Below are 16,983 nucleotides of genomic sequence, written 5' to 3' on the forward strand. Positions count from 1 at the left end.
GCACCCAAGCATGACGAACCTCAGGACCCTTAGGGGAGAGGAAGAGAGAGGAAGAAGAGACCCAGGTAGGATGGGCGCTGAATATGAGAGAGGAACAGGAGTGTGTGTGGCGGGTATTTATGGAAATGCAGGCACGGTTGAGGAGTGGTCCTGCATAGTCACTTCTCACCCTTAAACTTAAATCTATAAAAATGGAACTTAAACTTAAACTTTATTCCAATCGCCATTTACATACATACATGAAATTTGGCCTCTGCATATTACCCATCCTAAGCATTTTTTTGGGAGCAGTGTGCTAGACAACTGATCATTTAACACACTGTGATCAGTTGTCTAAAACTATAGATTATTTTGACATTTAAAATGTACTCAAATACTCAAAGCAGAGCCCAAAGGCTTTTGTTTTTATTTGTTCTTCTTTCCTTGCCCTGTATTTTATTATTTGTTGTATCATTTTCTTTTCTTTTTTTTTTTTTTTATCATTTTTATACTGTGAAATATATTTACTGCGATTTTGGAAACGAAAATTGCAGTATGAAACATGTACGCTCCATGTAAAATACTATATTGAAATTTGTCAATAAAGTTGGAAAAAAAAACAGAGTAAAAGCGCGTCCCTCGGCGTCGTTCTCGTTAACACCGAGCGGACTACTTAAAAAAACCTTCCGCCAGAGTCACATGCGGCCCGGGGCCAGCGCGCACAATGCAAAGGTAAATGAAAACAAGGAAATATTCAAAAGGCTCATCAATGTGACCTGTCAAACACATATCTAGTTAGTAGGTGTTCATCCAGTCGCGTTTTGCACGCGGATTGTTGAAGAGGAAGAGAGAAAACAGTGCTTCTTCTGTGTCTATCTTGAACAACGCTTCTACATATGCCCATTCCTTTATTGGAGAATAAATCAAGTAATAATGAAGTTTGGAGACCCTGCATCAGCTGCACGACTAAAAAAAAAAAAAAAAAAAAAAAAAAAAAAAAAAAAAAAATGTTTTTCAGACCAAAAATGAATAGGATTTAGATCCCTCCGCTGCTCACAATCAAGCCAAGAACACAGATAATGAAATGTACCAAAGTATATTTACACAGACAGTGTGGTCCCAAGATGATCTGGCTGCTTCTTGATTCTCAAGAGATGGCTGACTGTATGGGTTGTCTCATGCAAAGACCTGTTTCAATTGTATGGTGATAAAAGCACACTACAATAGTTCCAGACTTTCATTTCTAATCCCACAATGGTATAAATGTTCTTTTGTTTACGTCTAAAAGGGCTGAATAGTTCTTCGACGTGGTGCATCTTAACTCAAACATTATCCGATTAAATGAATGAATGAATTACTTTTTCAGACATTTCTGAGTGGACACGAATCTTCAAATAAGCCAGTGATGACAAATCAGCTATGAGGAAAAACTAGACAATGAGGCCTCTCACAAGGAAAGGCATGTTTTCTCTTATGTTTTTTTAACAGCTGTCGTCACTACGACAACCACAGATCCATTGGGCTTAAAGTTGCCAGTTAATAGAGAGGCTGATAAGCTGAAACACCGGATGTCTGCAAGTGTTTCCTAAGATAATGGGAATCTCAGATGGCTTAGATGACCCTGTCTATGGTCTCAGGATTTAAACTCTGGCTCTCAAAAGCATCCACCTGTTTACTCTTCCTGGCATACGATGGAATTTTTAACCTGACATGTAATATTTCATCTTCTTTTGGCTATGGACATTGGCCTATGCTTTGTCCCCTTCAGAGACACAGTGTGTGTCTTTAAAACAACTTTTCATGATTGTTTTGAACAGAAGAGTAATGAACTAATCCGATAAATATGGAGACCCACCAGCACACATGTGTAAGAGATGAGAGGAAAGATTACTCTTCTAATCTTCTACACAACAACACCACGGTACAAATGAAAGCCAGGTCTGGAGGGGCTTGATTTGCCAAAATGTCAGCTAAATTTGATGAATATAAATTGAAGAGCCTGTCCAGATATGTAAAATTCTTGTATCTGATTGTTAAAGTCTGATTTGGTGTTATTGTACTGTTCACAAAAAGTCCAAGGATTGATACCTGTACAACAACTTACTTTTTTGACAGACAATGATCTGCAGGAAACTTTTCCCAAGGCCACAAGACTTTAGAAGCTGGTCTTAACTACACCACTGTGGAGAGGACCTTTTCAGCGTCAAAACACGAAGATAATAGATAATAGACTTGTGAAACTGAGGAAGACTACTAACAAGAAGGACGTTTACAACAAAGTCATTGACATCTTTGTCCAGAGGGATAGATGCATGGACTTTGTCAACGAATAGTAAGTAGCTCCTTTTTTAGCCTCCTTCTAATTTTATTGTTTTGTATTTTTTTTTATTGGCCTTGTGTATGTTGTCTGATGTTAGGCAACAGGTGCACGGACCCCATGCGCTCCCTGTGTGAGTTGGTATGTATGGGCTTTTTCGCATTTTGTGGAAGTGAATAAGCTTTTTTCTGTTGGTGCGCTGACACCCTGATTTCTGGCTTTAATCCTGGTGCGCCGTCGCCAGATGCTCACTGTGTGTGGTTGCGCTTTTGGAAGCTGTTTTCTTACTGGTGCGCTGACACCAAGTTCAAGTGCGTTGTTTGTATGTTTGATGTGTTGTATGTGTTTTACCAGAGCTCAAACATTTTACAATGTGTTAATATGCGGAGACGTCAAAAGCTTGTCACACTTGCTGTGCCTAGCTACGGTTACCAAACTATGATTGGACAATCACTGTTTGAGAGAGGATTCTTAGCGAACAGTCATTTTAATATAAAAGTGACTTACATTTTTATCTTTTTACGACTTATGGAAACAAAGCCAGTTGCTTGAAGTGTAGCCTGATGTTTCTCTTCACTTTGTCTCACCAAGCGCTCTGCTCTTTTTTTTTTTTGCTATTCACAGGCTGACATATTTGCCTTTTTGATTCTGGGAAAAGCACCGCCGAGTATTCTACTGGAAACTCAATCACTGATTTAAACTGATTGAGACTGAGAGCCCTGTGTCTCTTTAACTGGCAGTTTGACCATTATGCCATAGTTAATCAAATTCTCTTTCAAACTTTTTGCACTGCTGCTGAATAAAATAGTTGAATCATTGTGTGATCTCATGATGGATGATGAATGAAAGGTTTCGATGTCCGATGAAGTTTGTAATTTGGGCCTCGTTTTCAGCCCTCAATGTCAGATGACTGGGGATTAAAAGGCTGTTTTGGCGGTCCTGGTTTTGCCCTCAAATGTATATAAATGGCACCACTCAACAAATTATTATAACAAACGACTCGGAATTTCTTACAAATTAAGCATCATTTTTAGCCTACTGGTGTTCTCTCAATCAAGTTTATTGTGCTTTAAGTTGTTGTTGTATGTTAGATGAAAGCAAAGGTAGTTGGACTAAAAGGATATATCTAGTGATTTTTTTGTTTGTTTTTAGGTGGATATCTCAACAAAATGTACATTCAACAAAACCCTTGTTTTGTCTGTAGCCCAAAGCCTCATATGGTTTTTATCTCTGCCTTCATTGTTATCCAAAAATAGTAAAAAAAACGCGCACACACACACACACACACCGTTTGCTAAAAACTAAAAAGAAATTGAAATTAAACTCTTTTGCAATAACACATATTTTGGGAATGAATGGCCACAGTGCAACAGTCAGATCATGGAGTACAAAGTATTGTTTTTTTGGTTTGTGTTTTTCATGAGATTTATTGAGAATTATAAAAAAGACTAAACAGCATAAGCTTACCATATGACTATTTTCTCTATATCTCTGTATGTTCTCTAATGTGAAACACATGTTCTACTTTATACTTTATACATTTCTGCACCTTCAACAATCTGTCTCTGCGGTGCCTCAATGGGAAATCATCTGTTTTTTTATTTAGCAGGACTCCACATTCGCTGTACACTCCCAGTGTGTAGGTGGCCATGATATGGCATGAAGGCATTTACTGAATAGACAATTCATCCAACTCTCACATGAAGCATAATCTTGTTTAGATAAAAAACTTAAGTCTCTCCAGCAGATCTTCACTCACTGGCACCAGTGACAATTAAGATGATAACCCGATGGTCTTCCATCTCTAAACCCCTTAGGCTCACCCATTGTTCAGTCAAAATGAATCTATTTTCACGTTTTTATATCTATCATGACTGTAGCTTTGGGCCAAACTGCACTGTAGTTTGGGGTTTGTTTGGGTTCTAGGGGCTTATCCAATGCTTTCTGGATAGATTCTGACCCTGTCTTCATACTTTAAGAACTTAAAGATCCACATTTTCCTCCACTTTGCAGAATTTAGTTACAGCCAGGAGACACCAGAGACTCCCAGCAGTGCAGGTTATTTTCTTGTCTGCAGAATCCCATTTTACGCTTCCCTCTGGGCTGTTTTCACTGCGATTCCATCTGAGAAGATTGTTACACAACTTGGCCACTGAAACTGATCCTGACTCATTTAACTTGTCCTGGTGACTTTGTGGTTTAAGGTGTTCACCATATAAAATCTGGCTGTGAGCCTACAGTATATCACGTGTCCTTCCAATCTGTTTTTTTTACCCTCATTACTTTGACCTTTGTAATATTTGGAAAATCGTGGAACAAAAACGTAACCGCTGATTGTTTTTGTAGAGATGGCTTCATGTCCATGTAACAGCAAGACGGTAGTTATGTAACTTGGAGTGAGCAGTTTCAGGGGTCTGACCTTCTTCCTCAGAGTATATTTTGTGGTTTTGTAGAACTGTTTAGCTACTACTTGTGGGCAGTATGATACAATCTGCAGCTCCCACCTTCTGCTGTATTGTTCTCATAAGCCAAAGAAGACAAAGGCATGACAAACCAACTTTGTAGCCACATGCTTACATTGCTGGCAAGTCCAATTATCCTACCAGTCTTACTGTTAGCCAAGTTCATGTATTCTAAATAGTGCTCAACAGGACAATTTCACATTTACGTGCTTATTTGCTTTCTTTCCGAGAGCTAGATGAGGAGATTGATACCACTGTCTGTGTGCTAAATATAAATGTACAGGCAGGGGACAGTTAGCTTAGCTTAGCTTAGCTTAGCTTAGCATAAAGACTGGAAACAGTGGGAAACGGCTATCCCGGCTGTCTTCAAAGGTAACAAAAATGACCTCTAAAGCCCACTAATTCACTACTTAAATCTAATTTGACACAACATCCCATAATACAGGTCAACAAATGTCATATAAAGTTTCATTTGCTGAGTTGTAGAGCAAGCAAAGCAAAGTGTCTCCTGGTCTGGTGTCATACTTGGTGATTTGATTTTCCCAAAATGTCAAACTATCCATTTAAATATATGTTTTGTATATGTCATGTTCTGTATGCCATGTGCCACAACTTTACCAAACTTCCTTTCATTGTAGATTATTATTTTATACAGAGGCTTGATGATTGGCTTTAGGACTTAATGATGCTGCCAGTGAGATCACAATCATCAGATTGAACAATTGTACGTGTTGGAATTTCTCTGCTTTGGAAAAGATGACTCTTTTTGGTCACAGCCAGAATATAATGGTAAATATTACAGCCTTTTAGCTGGATCTCTGGTCATGGTCACATGATACACATGCAGCAAAGTGCTAAATACATACCATCGTCCATCAAATCCACCAAGGTATAATACTTCACCTATCTATGAAAACACGGCGCTGCCCATGTGTTCTCCATTACCCGATCCATAAACCGTAGTATTTCAATGATGTGGCCGAAGGGTACAGCCAGATTTCAGCAGATGTCTTTGGTTTTGTTTCTTAGTTTCCTCCACCCCACGAGGGTTTACCGTGCACAACAGCTTGGATAAGTTCGGAGAGAGTGCATAGGAAATGTCCACTGTATGTCCCCCCCCTCCTCTGGCTTCACTGACGTCTCTGTACAGTTAGATGATAATCACTTCTATCCCAGACTCACAAGGGAAGACGTCAGTAGGCCCTTGCGTGATTCGAAAGCTAGTTCCAGGCTAATCTTGGGGATTCCTCTAAGGTCAACTGCCTCCTGTATTCATTTACAAAGACACCTGCACACAGACCCAGCTTCAGGGCACGGTGATTTCATTTTCCTGTCTACTGATTAAAAAGTTATCATGATAAAAATGTTCCTACTTTCTCATAGCACTTTCTTAATTTTCCCAAGATATCTTACAAAACGGAGGGAAGGATTATCTTCCCTTGAAACTGTCATGTTGACAGGTTTTCTCAGTTTGAGAGAGGATTCGGGGCCTCTTGTTTGAAAGATGGCACTCTTACTTTAGCAGACCATGAGCAGCATCTGCCCAAGGTCTATTCCCAAGGATGTGATGGTGTATAATGTGATATACTGTGCTCAAAGAAATTTCATCACTGTAATAAACTGTTGGCTTACCGTGATTCTTGGAGGTGCGTGTTTATCTCCAACTGCACTGCCTTGAACTTTCATGATTTAGGTTCTTGTTTAAAAACTGCATCTATAAAAGATGGACCATTGTCGATCCTTGATCCGTCCAGATTCCCCCTCACAGTTCGGCACGCATGTGAACAGCAGATTAATAACACAGTTTAACGTTAACCATCATAGTGTGAAATAAAGTTTTACTGATGATCCTTATACGCCAATCTTCAATGGAATATGAGATCAGGACATCGGCATTTATGCTTTTCTAGTCACAGATCTCTGATAATGTTACATTGTTAACAACTAATCCCTCTTTAAATCGACACGAGGAGAACAAATGTTCCGTTCAGTTACATCATGATGCGTTTCTGTTCAGAAAGGTCAATTATAACGTTATCATGATGTGTTCACATGTGATCTTGTAAAATGTAGTTTTCATTAGAAAACTTGAATTAATCAAGTTGTTTTTAAGGCAGATGTTTTCACAACAACATAAATAGATATTAATGATGAATTATGACCTGTTTAACTTCTTAAAACTAGCTCTAAGCAGCTTATAAAACATCATTAAAACTTCGAATGACAAGATTTGTTTTTAGCAATAAAAATACAATCTTTTAATTCCTGCATTATGTGTTTTTACGAAGAAGAAAAACAGCTATAGATGATTATAACAAAGTGAAAGGATAACATTTTGAATTTACAGACTTGGAGAACTTGATTTTTGGGACGGTTGCAAAAGAATAGTCTTGAGACTTGTAAACCAGCTGCTATAATCAAACAATAAAGGGATCCAATATGGATCATCGGTGATTGGCGATTAGTATTGGCGGCAAAAAGACGTGATAGGGAATCTCCCAAACTGTTGATCCGTTGCACCAATAGTAATTGATAACAAATGGGAGGATATTACTCTAATGCCATGATTATCGGCAGTTATCTGCAGTAATTTTACAGCACATTACAGACAATTTTCTCTTAAAAAATGATTCATGTAGCACAGCCAAAGAACAATAAATCCATTGATTATGACTCACTCGGTTCTTTAAGTTGTTTGAGCGTTCACGCAGTGTGTGTTGTAAGCGTGAAAGGCCCTAAAGACGGGTCATTGGATGCACTGCGACATCCAGACATCCTTAACCTCTGTAAGGAGAAGCGTATTATTGTTATTATTAATTGGTGCAGCTGCTTTCTTTGGAGGCTCACGTGGATGTGGAGAGACCCCTCGGTTGGCTTGTCCGCGAGTCAAGGCTTAGAGTTTGCTCTGTGTCCTCTCCCCAGTGAGTCAGCAGTCGGACTTCCACCAGAGCGTGAGATCCCCTTGGCTGCGAGCCAAACTGTTAAGGCCACTGAGGCCAAGTTTATGATGACGGCCACTCAGACACTGCTTGTTATAGGAACAGTGCTGCCTCCAAGCGACTGGGAATGTCCAGTCAGCCAGTGTGTGTGTTTGTGTGTGTGTGTGTGTGTGCTTGTGTGTGGGTGAGAGATCAGTCACACACATAAGGTCTAGTCTCTCATCATTAACCATCACTGCTGTCCACAAACCTAACAGGATCAGTCGAGCTATAGCTGTTACTTTTACCAAACAGTTTATAAGTAGCAATGCTATTAAAAGAGAAAAACACAGCATAGTTTTAACATAACATTGTTGCTTCAGGAACACAGTAGGAAAAGCACAGCTGTAAAATACTATAACTTAATTATGGCTGAATTCCATTTAGCTACTTCAGTTTCAGGGTCCTGGTATTTTTCAAGCTGGCTCATGTCACACTGTCATGGCTTACTGTGATTCTACGATGGAAAGGAGACATAGTTAATGTTCTAAGTTACTTCAAACCTACCTGCAGATTCTGCTTTTTCTCTCCAAAAACTATAATTTACAGCAAGCCTCCGGAGCGAACTTTTTTTCTTTTTTTTTTACCACCGTCATAAAACTGTTCCGAAGTAAATTAATACCAACAAAAACTCTAAATGATATACTTTCACGTTGTTATCATCCTCTATAGTTGTTATTTACACAGAACACACAATTGAAATGATTAGGGAATAAATTATTATCTTCTTTTTAAAATATTTGCAAGCATCTTGGCATTAGTAGTTTTGATTATGTATAATAAGCAGCTTAGAGCAAAATCCCCTGTATTTATTCAAGTTTCACAAAAAAGATAAAAACAATTGACTTGACTTTCTCCCTTTACTAATTTTTATGTAGTAGAACTTGAAAGCACCATAAAGAGACAAAGCAACTTCAGCTAACATTAGCTGTTAGTGCCTTTATAAGCAGGGCCGTGCTGTCGACTGACCAGCCGGTCAATGCAAAGTTTGTGAGCTTTATCACACCCACTCATGACACCTGTGGCGTTTGTGGCTGTGGCGTCACTGTCTGTGCCGCTGTGTGCAGACGTAGAACAATCATGCAGGGGGGGGCAAATGAGTATAAATTTGACCAGTCATGGCCGATCAGCTGTAAAACGTTGTGTTTCGATCAGCATTTGCTCGATAGGTGCAGCTCTACCTGTTGTATTTGTTGTAAAATGTCTTACCTGCATCCACTTTATCTTAAGCCACTGCCTGTCTGCACTGTGTGTGGCTCTAAAGTGCTCCAACTGTAATCCTTTACCACAAAACGCTTTATGAGTGTGTGACACATACAAATGTTTGCTGCGTGCTAAGCTGCTGAAAAAAAAATTAGACTGAAATTGCTCCAGTGCAAGCAAAGGCTGGTTATGAGAAACAGATTTCTATATCAGTGTGTCAATAAGTTCGGAACTGTTCATTCTCCTAAATCCAATCGATTGGAAAGGCAGAAAGGCAGAATTCATGCTGAAGTTTATTATGTTTCATGCTGAAATCACAACAGCAAATCAAGCCATTACATTTACCTGCACTGTAACGCTTTTTTGAAGACAGTACAAAGTTTACACTGAGTTATGAAACCAAAAACGTTCACCTGAGAGTCGGGAAAGACCAAGCGAGGCAAAAACAAACCTGGCTAATTTGTAATGAAAGGAAGACTTCTTTAAATGTTCCCTCAATCCATTATGTTTGTCACTTCGCCAAATAAAAACCCAGCAGGCCACAGGTGAAGTAGAAATGTTTATTCTTTTCTTTTAGGACTTCATTTAATAGGATTCTTTGTCAAATGTAATGTCTGCTTTCTGTTAAACGAGGTGGCCGTGAAAGTGTGCCTTGGCGCTCTGCTGAGGTTTTATGCCTTTTTAAGCTGTTATTGATTTCTTTATTCATGGCCTGAAAGCCTCCCATTCTTGCTGTAAAGTGTGTACAGAAAATGAGATCCTTGTCTGTGCAGTCGGGCACTGTCTGCTTCAATTAGAAATGTTCAAACCATAGCCGGAAATTTTTCCACTGTTTGCTCTTCATCCACTCACATTTTCCATCTGCTATGAAAGTTTAACTTCCAGCTTTTGGGAACAGGGAGTTCTTACTTTTTTGCTCTTTATTTAGGTAGAGGGGGGAGGAAAAGGCCTGACAATCACTTTTACATCTCACATATCACCATAAATGTGATAATAAATATGAATATCAAAACGCTGCAAAGGACCGGTGCTTGATAAATATTTGGAACTTGTGAGTTTTTGTTGGATTCGATCACAAAGTTAGTGAGCCGCATTTAATCTTGCACAGTATACCGAAAGATATCGCAATATCCTGCTGTTAAAAACAGTGCAATACCCCATCTTATTAGTAGCGGTACTTTGAGTATGACAGTGTTTTGATAAGAGACATTCCTAGGAATTGTGCTGATATGCGGCAGCGGGGCAGAGTGTGTTTACTCCGCTCTGCTAGATGACTGGATCTGGATCCTGCAGAAGCGGAAGGTTTTAACATTGCAGCAGTCAAAACATAGACTGCAGGTCCCCGGATTTGGCTGGTGCTAAGACGAATGTTGAAAAGTAGATTAAAGCGAGCTATGAACAGCTCGCTGGCTGCTGAGCTGGAGTCTGAAAATAACAACGCAGCTGTATTTACAACCAAATGTAATGATTAAATTAGCTTTACAGTTTTTGGGGATTTGTCCAAGCATCACCTGTAATTCGGCAAACGCATAACCCACCAATGAGCATCAGTTAAGGTATTATTTTACCATGTTTCTCAGTAACGTGATAGAGTGATAAAGAAACCTGGAGTGTATTTTGTTACTTTAACGTTTAAATTGCAATATGTTGGTTCTAATTTGCATGCATCCCTATAAAGCGCAGCTGTATATATCTCACATTTTTATAGCAGTTATCAGCTCTTTCCACCCTTCAAACATCTCCTAACTGGTCATTTATAGACACTTTGTAATTACAATCTATCTCATGAAGTTGAAAAAATCATGAATCATTGGAAACATTTAAGACGTTCCTCTTGTGTCAATTTTCCATAATCATTCCAGTAAAAACTTTTTGGTAGGGGAACCAGAAATAGCAGAATAGTGAATGTTTCTTTGGCAGCAATCTTATAATATGATGTCAAACTGGGCTGCTTGCTTTCTATCATTCTGAGTTTGATTTCTGGGAAAGCATGGTTCTAAATGAACCGTGGGGAGAATGGCCTTCATTCATTCCGCTCTTTTCTATCACTCTCATATTGAAATCACCCACATAGAAGAGGGCGTTTTTTTGGTTGTGTTTTTTGCCAAATTTAGGTTGAGTTTGAATTAAATGATTTATGACAGAGACTTTTTTCAAAGGATACAAGACATTTGCTGCACAAATGGTCATACTTTTTTTGTCAGTATAAGGTAAATGGGGCTTATTCTTCATGCTAAAACAGCATGGAAATGAATTGTTTAGCTGGTAAATGCAAAGCAAAAACAGAAGCCAAATTATATGCAAGTGCAGTTTAACAGGCGGCAACCACCGTTTTCTGAAAATGCAGAAGTGCCTTAAGCTTGCATTCTTTCTAATGGCCATCATAGGGCGACTCCTCTTGTTGCAGAAGAAGGCAGATGGCATAGAAATCTCACTTGATTTATTAACTCAGTAAACATTGTAAGCATAATTATATTGTCTCAATCGCTAATTTGAGGTCTCCTTAAATACAGCTAGATGTTCATTTAGTATTATGGTCCGCTGTTAGTGTAAAATGGAACATAAAGCAGGGTATGCTTTAGGGTGTGACTACCTTGTGATTGACAGGTCACTGCGACGGCGTTGTCCGGTCTGGGTGTTGTCGTTGTTTTTGTCTATGAGCTTTAACCCTTTCACAGTGTGTTTTTTATGTTCATAAAAGCTAATTTTAACACTTTGGTCGCCTACAAATGTCTTATACTGTGCTATTTCATCCTCTTCTGTCTGCAGCCAAAAACCAAGATGGCGACAACCAAAATCCTGAACTAAAGGCTCCAAACCCGTTGTCCAGAAACCAGTGGGTGACATTACTGTGACTAAGGCCACTTCTTATTCACAGTCATCATCATCATCATCATCATCATCATTCATTCACATGTTTTTCTTAGCTTTAATGCTGTCATAAATTGAATCAATCGGTGCTTTCATGTCCCGTTCGACCTGAACAGTATGATTAATGCTGCACTCAAATGCCTGGGAACATGGCAATGTTGCAAATGATGAGAGAAGTTTTCTGTGGGTTATTACATGCAAACCGTTTACTGTTAAATGCAATGGCTCTGGATATTTTGGGGTTTTATTTGAAGGAAAATGAAAAGGCTCACTCCAGCATTACACCATTAACTATGGGGGTACAATACCCACACTCCCAGAGTCACTGCCAGGAATCAGGAGTATATATATATATTTTGTTTCAAACCATAGTGCTCTTGCTATTGTCTTTCCCTGAGGCAACATTAAACAGAGCGTGAGAGATCACATTCTTCCAAGCCAATACCATTTAAAGGCACAGAAGCAAGAGACAACTAGAATTTTTTCCTAATTACTTTAAACCTCTTTTTGAGGGATGACGCATGCGGGGGATTGAGGTTGCCCTCTGAGAAGCTCTGGCGCTCCTCCTCCATGCTTTTAGGAGAGGAAGAGGAAGGAAAGACCTCCTCCTGACAAGATAGTAATCATTTTTCTCAAGGTTTAGCTCTTTGCTTTTATGCTTGCTTCCCTCAATAAAATGTCTTCTCAACTAAAGTTATTATTCTTTCAGCATGAAGACAGATTTGAGGATAAGAATTGAATTTGACTTTTCCTAAAATGAACAAAATTCAACTTATCCTACTTTTTAATCATAAATCCACCACATGCTACTATTTTGTAACTTCAACAATATTAGGACTCAAGAGCAACATATTGTGTAGCTTGTGAGGAGTCAGCTAAGTCAACCTTTTAAACAATGGGAAAACCTGGCACAAGATGCATTTACAGGCCATTACAGCAGCACTTAACAATGAGTGCCATTGCACCCATGATGGAGGAATCCCTGGTGTTTTGGCTCCGGCACAGAGAATGAGAAGCATGACCAATCCTCTCTTTAGCACCGTCTGCCCATTAACAACAACCACAAAAGTGCCACTCAGCAACATGTGAGCCTCAGGGCAGTCGAAGCTGGTATTCAGGGTTTAATGGTTACCGTGGCCACAAAGGTTACTCAACTGAACAAAGAACACCACTTTGTGTTTCGGTGGTCTGAGCCGTCTTTGACCTTTTGACTCTCTCATCTAGTTACATAGTGTGAGGTCAGCATTACTGAAATGGGTCGGCCTCCATGTAATGAATTTCTAAAAAATCTTGTAAATCTCAGATACTGTAATGGGAAAGTTGGATGAAACACATGAGACATCTGATCTCTCTGTGAAAGTGACCAACATAACAACCATGCAATTATTGGTTTTTCAGAAATGTCAGCACTTCATTGCACTGCCGTTTTAGAGATCCTCAGTATTGTACATGGCCTAAATGTCACAGGCAGTAAAGTCTAATACTTCTTCCTGTTATCGCTATTATGGGGGATTACTGCGTTTGGTAATCGTGGTTATCATGCTTGAACGGCCTAAGTGACCAAATGTTTCGTCCGCTCAGAGTCTACAGGAGCAGTGTTGATGCATCAGAGGCTCATGATTGTAACCGTCCGCACATGACATCATGTGTACAATCAGAGTGCGGTTAGAAGTCTGCTGGCTTTCAGTCAGCTACAGTGTCGGGGAATGCTTCTCATTACCCCTTGTAAATAGCACATCCTGACTCACTCTCTCATTTAACATTAGGAAGACGCTTGTAATGCTGAAAATAGCACAGTGGTCGAGTTTGTGCTTATGTTAAAGGCAAACACTACCAGGTTTCTTGCCATGAGTTGGGGTTTGAGGAATGTCTAGTCTTGATTTCTTTCATGGAGTTTTAAACCATTTGGTCTTTGAAGGTTATCGTAGCATCTGTGGTGCTAAATGTTTTTTATGTGCACTAGAAAATAGATGTCGAAGGACAAATACACCCTGAGACTGCAAATGATAACAATCAAGGGCTTAGTCCTCTTAGTCGACTAACATTCAATTTTGGCAACAAATTGATTAGTTCATTTAATAGACAGATCTGCAAAACTGAGCTTCTCCACAAATAATAATGCAAAACTGCTACTTTAAATCTAATGTTACCAGAAATGTGCTCATTTGGAAATAAGTCATTTTGAAAAGAAAAAAGCATACAGAATGACTAATTGGCTAAAGTAGTCATAGTCGACTAAGACCAAAACAACCTCTTAGTAGACTAAAAGCCCTTGAACAGACTGTGTTTAATCAGTTCACATTGTTTACAGTATTGCAACTTTTTCCAGAACTTACTTCTGACAACTTAAAAACAACAAGCCAAAATTGATTTTGATTGTTGCCCTGCCTTAGCTCATTGCTGGGATCCTGCAAAACATTTCTAAATGAGTTTTGGATCCAAACATTCGATGGGATGTCCTCAGCCAGGCCACAATGATATCTTCTTCAAAAATATATATTCTTAATGTCATTTTAAAGGATACACTTTTATTCTGAGAGACTGCTACCAAAAAGAAAATCAAAAAAAGAAATCACTACCACATATAACAAGACTAAGAGTCTACAACCATGTTAGCAGCTCTGTAAGTCTTTGAGGTGCATGCTAACACCAGCATGCTAACATGTTGATGCTAAGCAAGTGTAATGTTTACTTTGCTCACCATCTTAGTTTGGCAAGTTAGCATAATATTAACATTTGCTATTATTAGTAAGTGCAGATGAGGCAAACATCAACCCAGCTGTTGAGACATTTAAGCCCAAACCAGAAATGTCTACCTTATTTCATCAGAGAGCATCTGCACAAAATGTGCTAATCCATGAAGTAGATGTTTAGATATTTAATTGGCACTAGAAGGAAAGGCAGAGTTCTTTTCTTTTTTTTTTTTTAAGTGGTAGACCGACCTGCATAGCCATCTCTAAAGCCATGCTGCTAGCATGGCCAGAATTGGAAATGCACAAACACACAAACAACTATGTGTTTTAGGCATAATACAGAAAGTTAATCATTCATTCATTAATTAATTATTGTGTATTGTGTTCTTGGTCTTTACGTGTTGACAGGCACAAAGTACACAATAAACACAGTTGTAGAAACATAGTGGAGGTCCTCCAGTTTAAAGGAACAGCCCAGGGTTCACTCACAGTCTTTAATGAATATTATTCATGATGAGGTGATCCAGTTATTTCCTAATGTACAACAGTAAACATTAACAGTCTGACAACCCTGTGAGAATACAGAAACTGGCTCAAGTCCCAAGAGCTCTGGGAAAAATGAATAGGATATGGTTTCTAAACTTGATATTTAAAAAGAAATGACCAAATAATACGGTAGTTACAGGAAGTAGATGATTTACGAGAGCTGCCGTAGTTGGTCCTACTGCTAAAGGATCATTTCAATTAGTGTAGGCGACAGCTTTCTACAGTGACCTAATAGCAGTTTTTAAGTACTTGTGGGAATAAGAAGTCTCGTAGCATACAGGGATGTCTTTCATAAGAAAAAAATGATTAATATGAACTTTTACTGTACTTCAACAACAACAGCAACTCTCCTATGATATATTGTATGACATGTAAATACTAAAACACATGGATGTTAAAATGAATATATTTCATTGGTCATCATTGTGCATTAAAATTTACTCCACTTTGGTCAGCTTTCCATGAGAGGCTTTCCCACCTTGTAAAGTCTCATACTTCTCTGAATCATTGACTCCAAACAATGCTTTGATTTCCTGGATCTTGATTTTACGAGGGGAAATTGTTTCATAAAAAAAAGAGAGCTTGTGTGCAATGGCTCCTTTCTGTGTTGTCTGGTGCTAACTTTATTGGCAGCCATGACCGCATTCACTTAGTTAAGGCTAAACATTTTCCTTGATGTATCTAAATGGTAACACCACAAAGCTGGAAACAGCAAGTGCATAAATCATATTAGATTTGTTGTAAGTGACAGTACTGTATGTAGTGAATTGTTGTACTTTTCTGCTGTATACCATCGTAGGTGTTAAATACATCGGTTGACTGGTTATTTAAACACAATGATTAAACATTAAATGCACGAATCAAGAACTGTGGATAATAATGTATGACACCTTGACCAAGAAAACCAACCACAGGTCTGAGGGCTTTCCAGGATGAAGATATTTAGTCTCCTAGGTGTCCTGTTACCAAAGCTGCAGTGAAACTGAAGGTGTCTTTGTTAGCCTCGCCCTGTTGTCCTTTCAAATGAACCACAAAACCACACTTTCCATGGTGCCACTCTCTGCCGCCGGGCCCAGCTACCTGAGAGCCATCTGGGCTTTGTGACTCATATCGTCCACAGCTGAGATGCCTTCCACACACATTCATAGCTGGAGCAGTAAATCATTATGCAAGTGCATTCCTATACACATTGGTAATTTCTTAACATGAACTTTCTGTAAATGATTGTAGGGGGTCCAAGGCCATCCAATGATACTTGAATGATGTTTTTTAATTCCATTTTTTATTTGTGTTTTTTGCTCATTGATCCCTCTCTGTTTAAGCTTTATGTATCTATCTAAAATGTAAAAACAACTAAATTAGCTACTATCCCAAGCTGTTTCAGAATATTAGACTGTTTGGAGTGTGTGTGTGTGTGTGTGTGTGTGTGTGTGTGTGTGTGTGTGTGTGTGTGTGTGTGTGTGTGTGTGTGTGTGTGTGTGTGTGTGTGTGTGTGTGTGTGTGTGTGTGTGTTGTGTGTGTGTGTGTGTGTGTGTGTGTGTGTGTGTTGTAGTATTGACACAGATGGACAGAGACACACGGTTTCTTAACCTGCTTACTTTTCATGGTTGTAAATAGAAATTTCAATCCTAATTTTATTTTCCCCCAATTGTAGCAACCCACAGGCAGAAGGAAACGACACGATTGAGAGAGACACACAAGCTGCAAACAACTGATATTGCGCCGCCAACATTTTCAAATATAAGGTTTGAATAGATTAACTAAGGTAGAAGACCAACAACCAGGATCCTATTGACCCAGAACAGCGTCTTGCAGTCGGTCTGGGGTAAATTGTTGTGTTGACTATGCTTCTCTAAGCTCTGTTATTGAGTTTCCTTTTAGCGAAATCTCTGAGTGAATTTGAGTTCTCTCTGGTATTTACGCAGTATATGTCT

The 16,983-nt window shown here is 39.0% G+C and overlaps 1 long non-coding RNA gene across 1 annotated transcript; it reads left to right on the plus strand.

Moving 5' to 3' along the window:
- The first annotated feature begins 645 nt into the window (after positions 1-645).
- Positions 646-11,820, plus strand: LOC129104019 (uncharacterized). The gene is made up of 3 exons (XR_008531759.1): positions 646-711; positions 2,095-2,311; positions 11,709-11,820. It is a non-coding gene; the product is annotated as an uncharacterized LOC129104019 (long non-coding RNA).
- The last annotated feature ends 5,163 nt before the right edge of the window (positions 11,821-16,983 follow it).

Source organism: Anoplopoma fimbria, chromosome 15 (assembly GCF_027596085.1).
Source record: "Anoplopoma fimbria isolate UVic2021 breed Golden Eagle Sablefish chromosome 15, Afim_UVic_2022, whole genome shotgun sequence".
NCBI classification, from domain to species: domain Eukaryota; kingdom Metazoa; phylum Chordata; class Actinopteri; order Perciformes; family Anoplopomatidae; genus Anoplopoma; species Anoplopoma fimbria.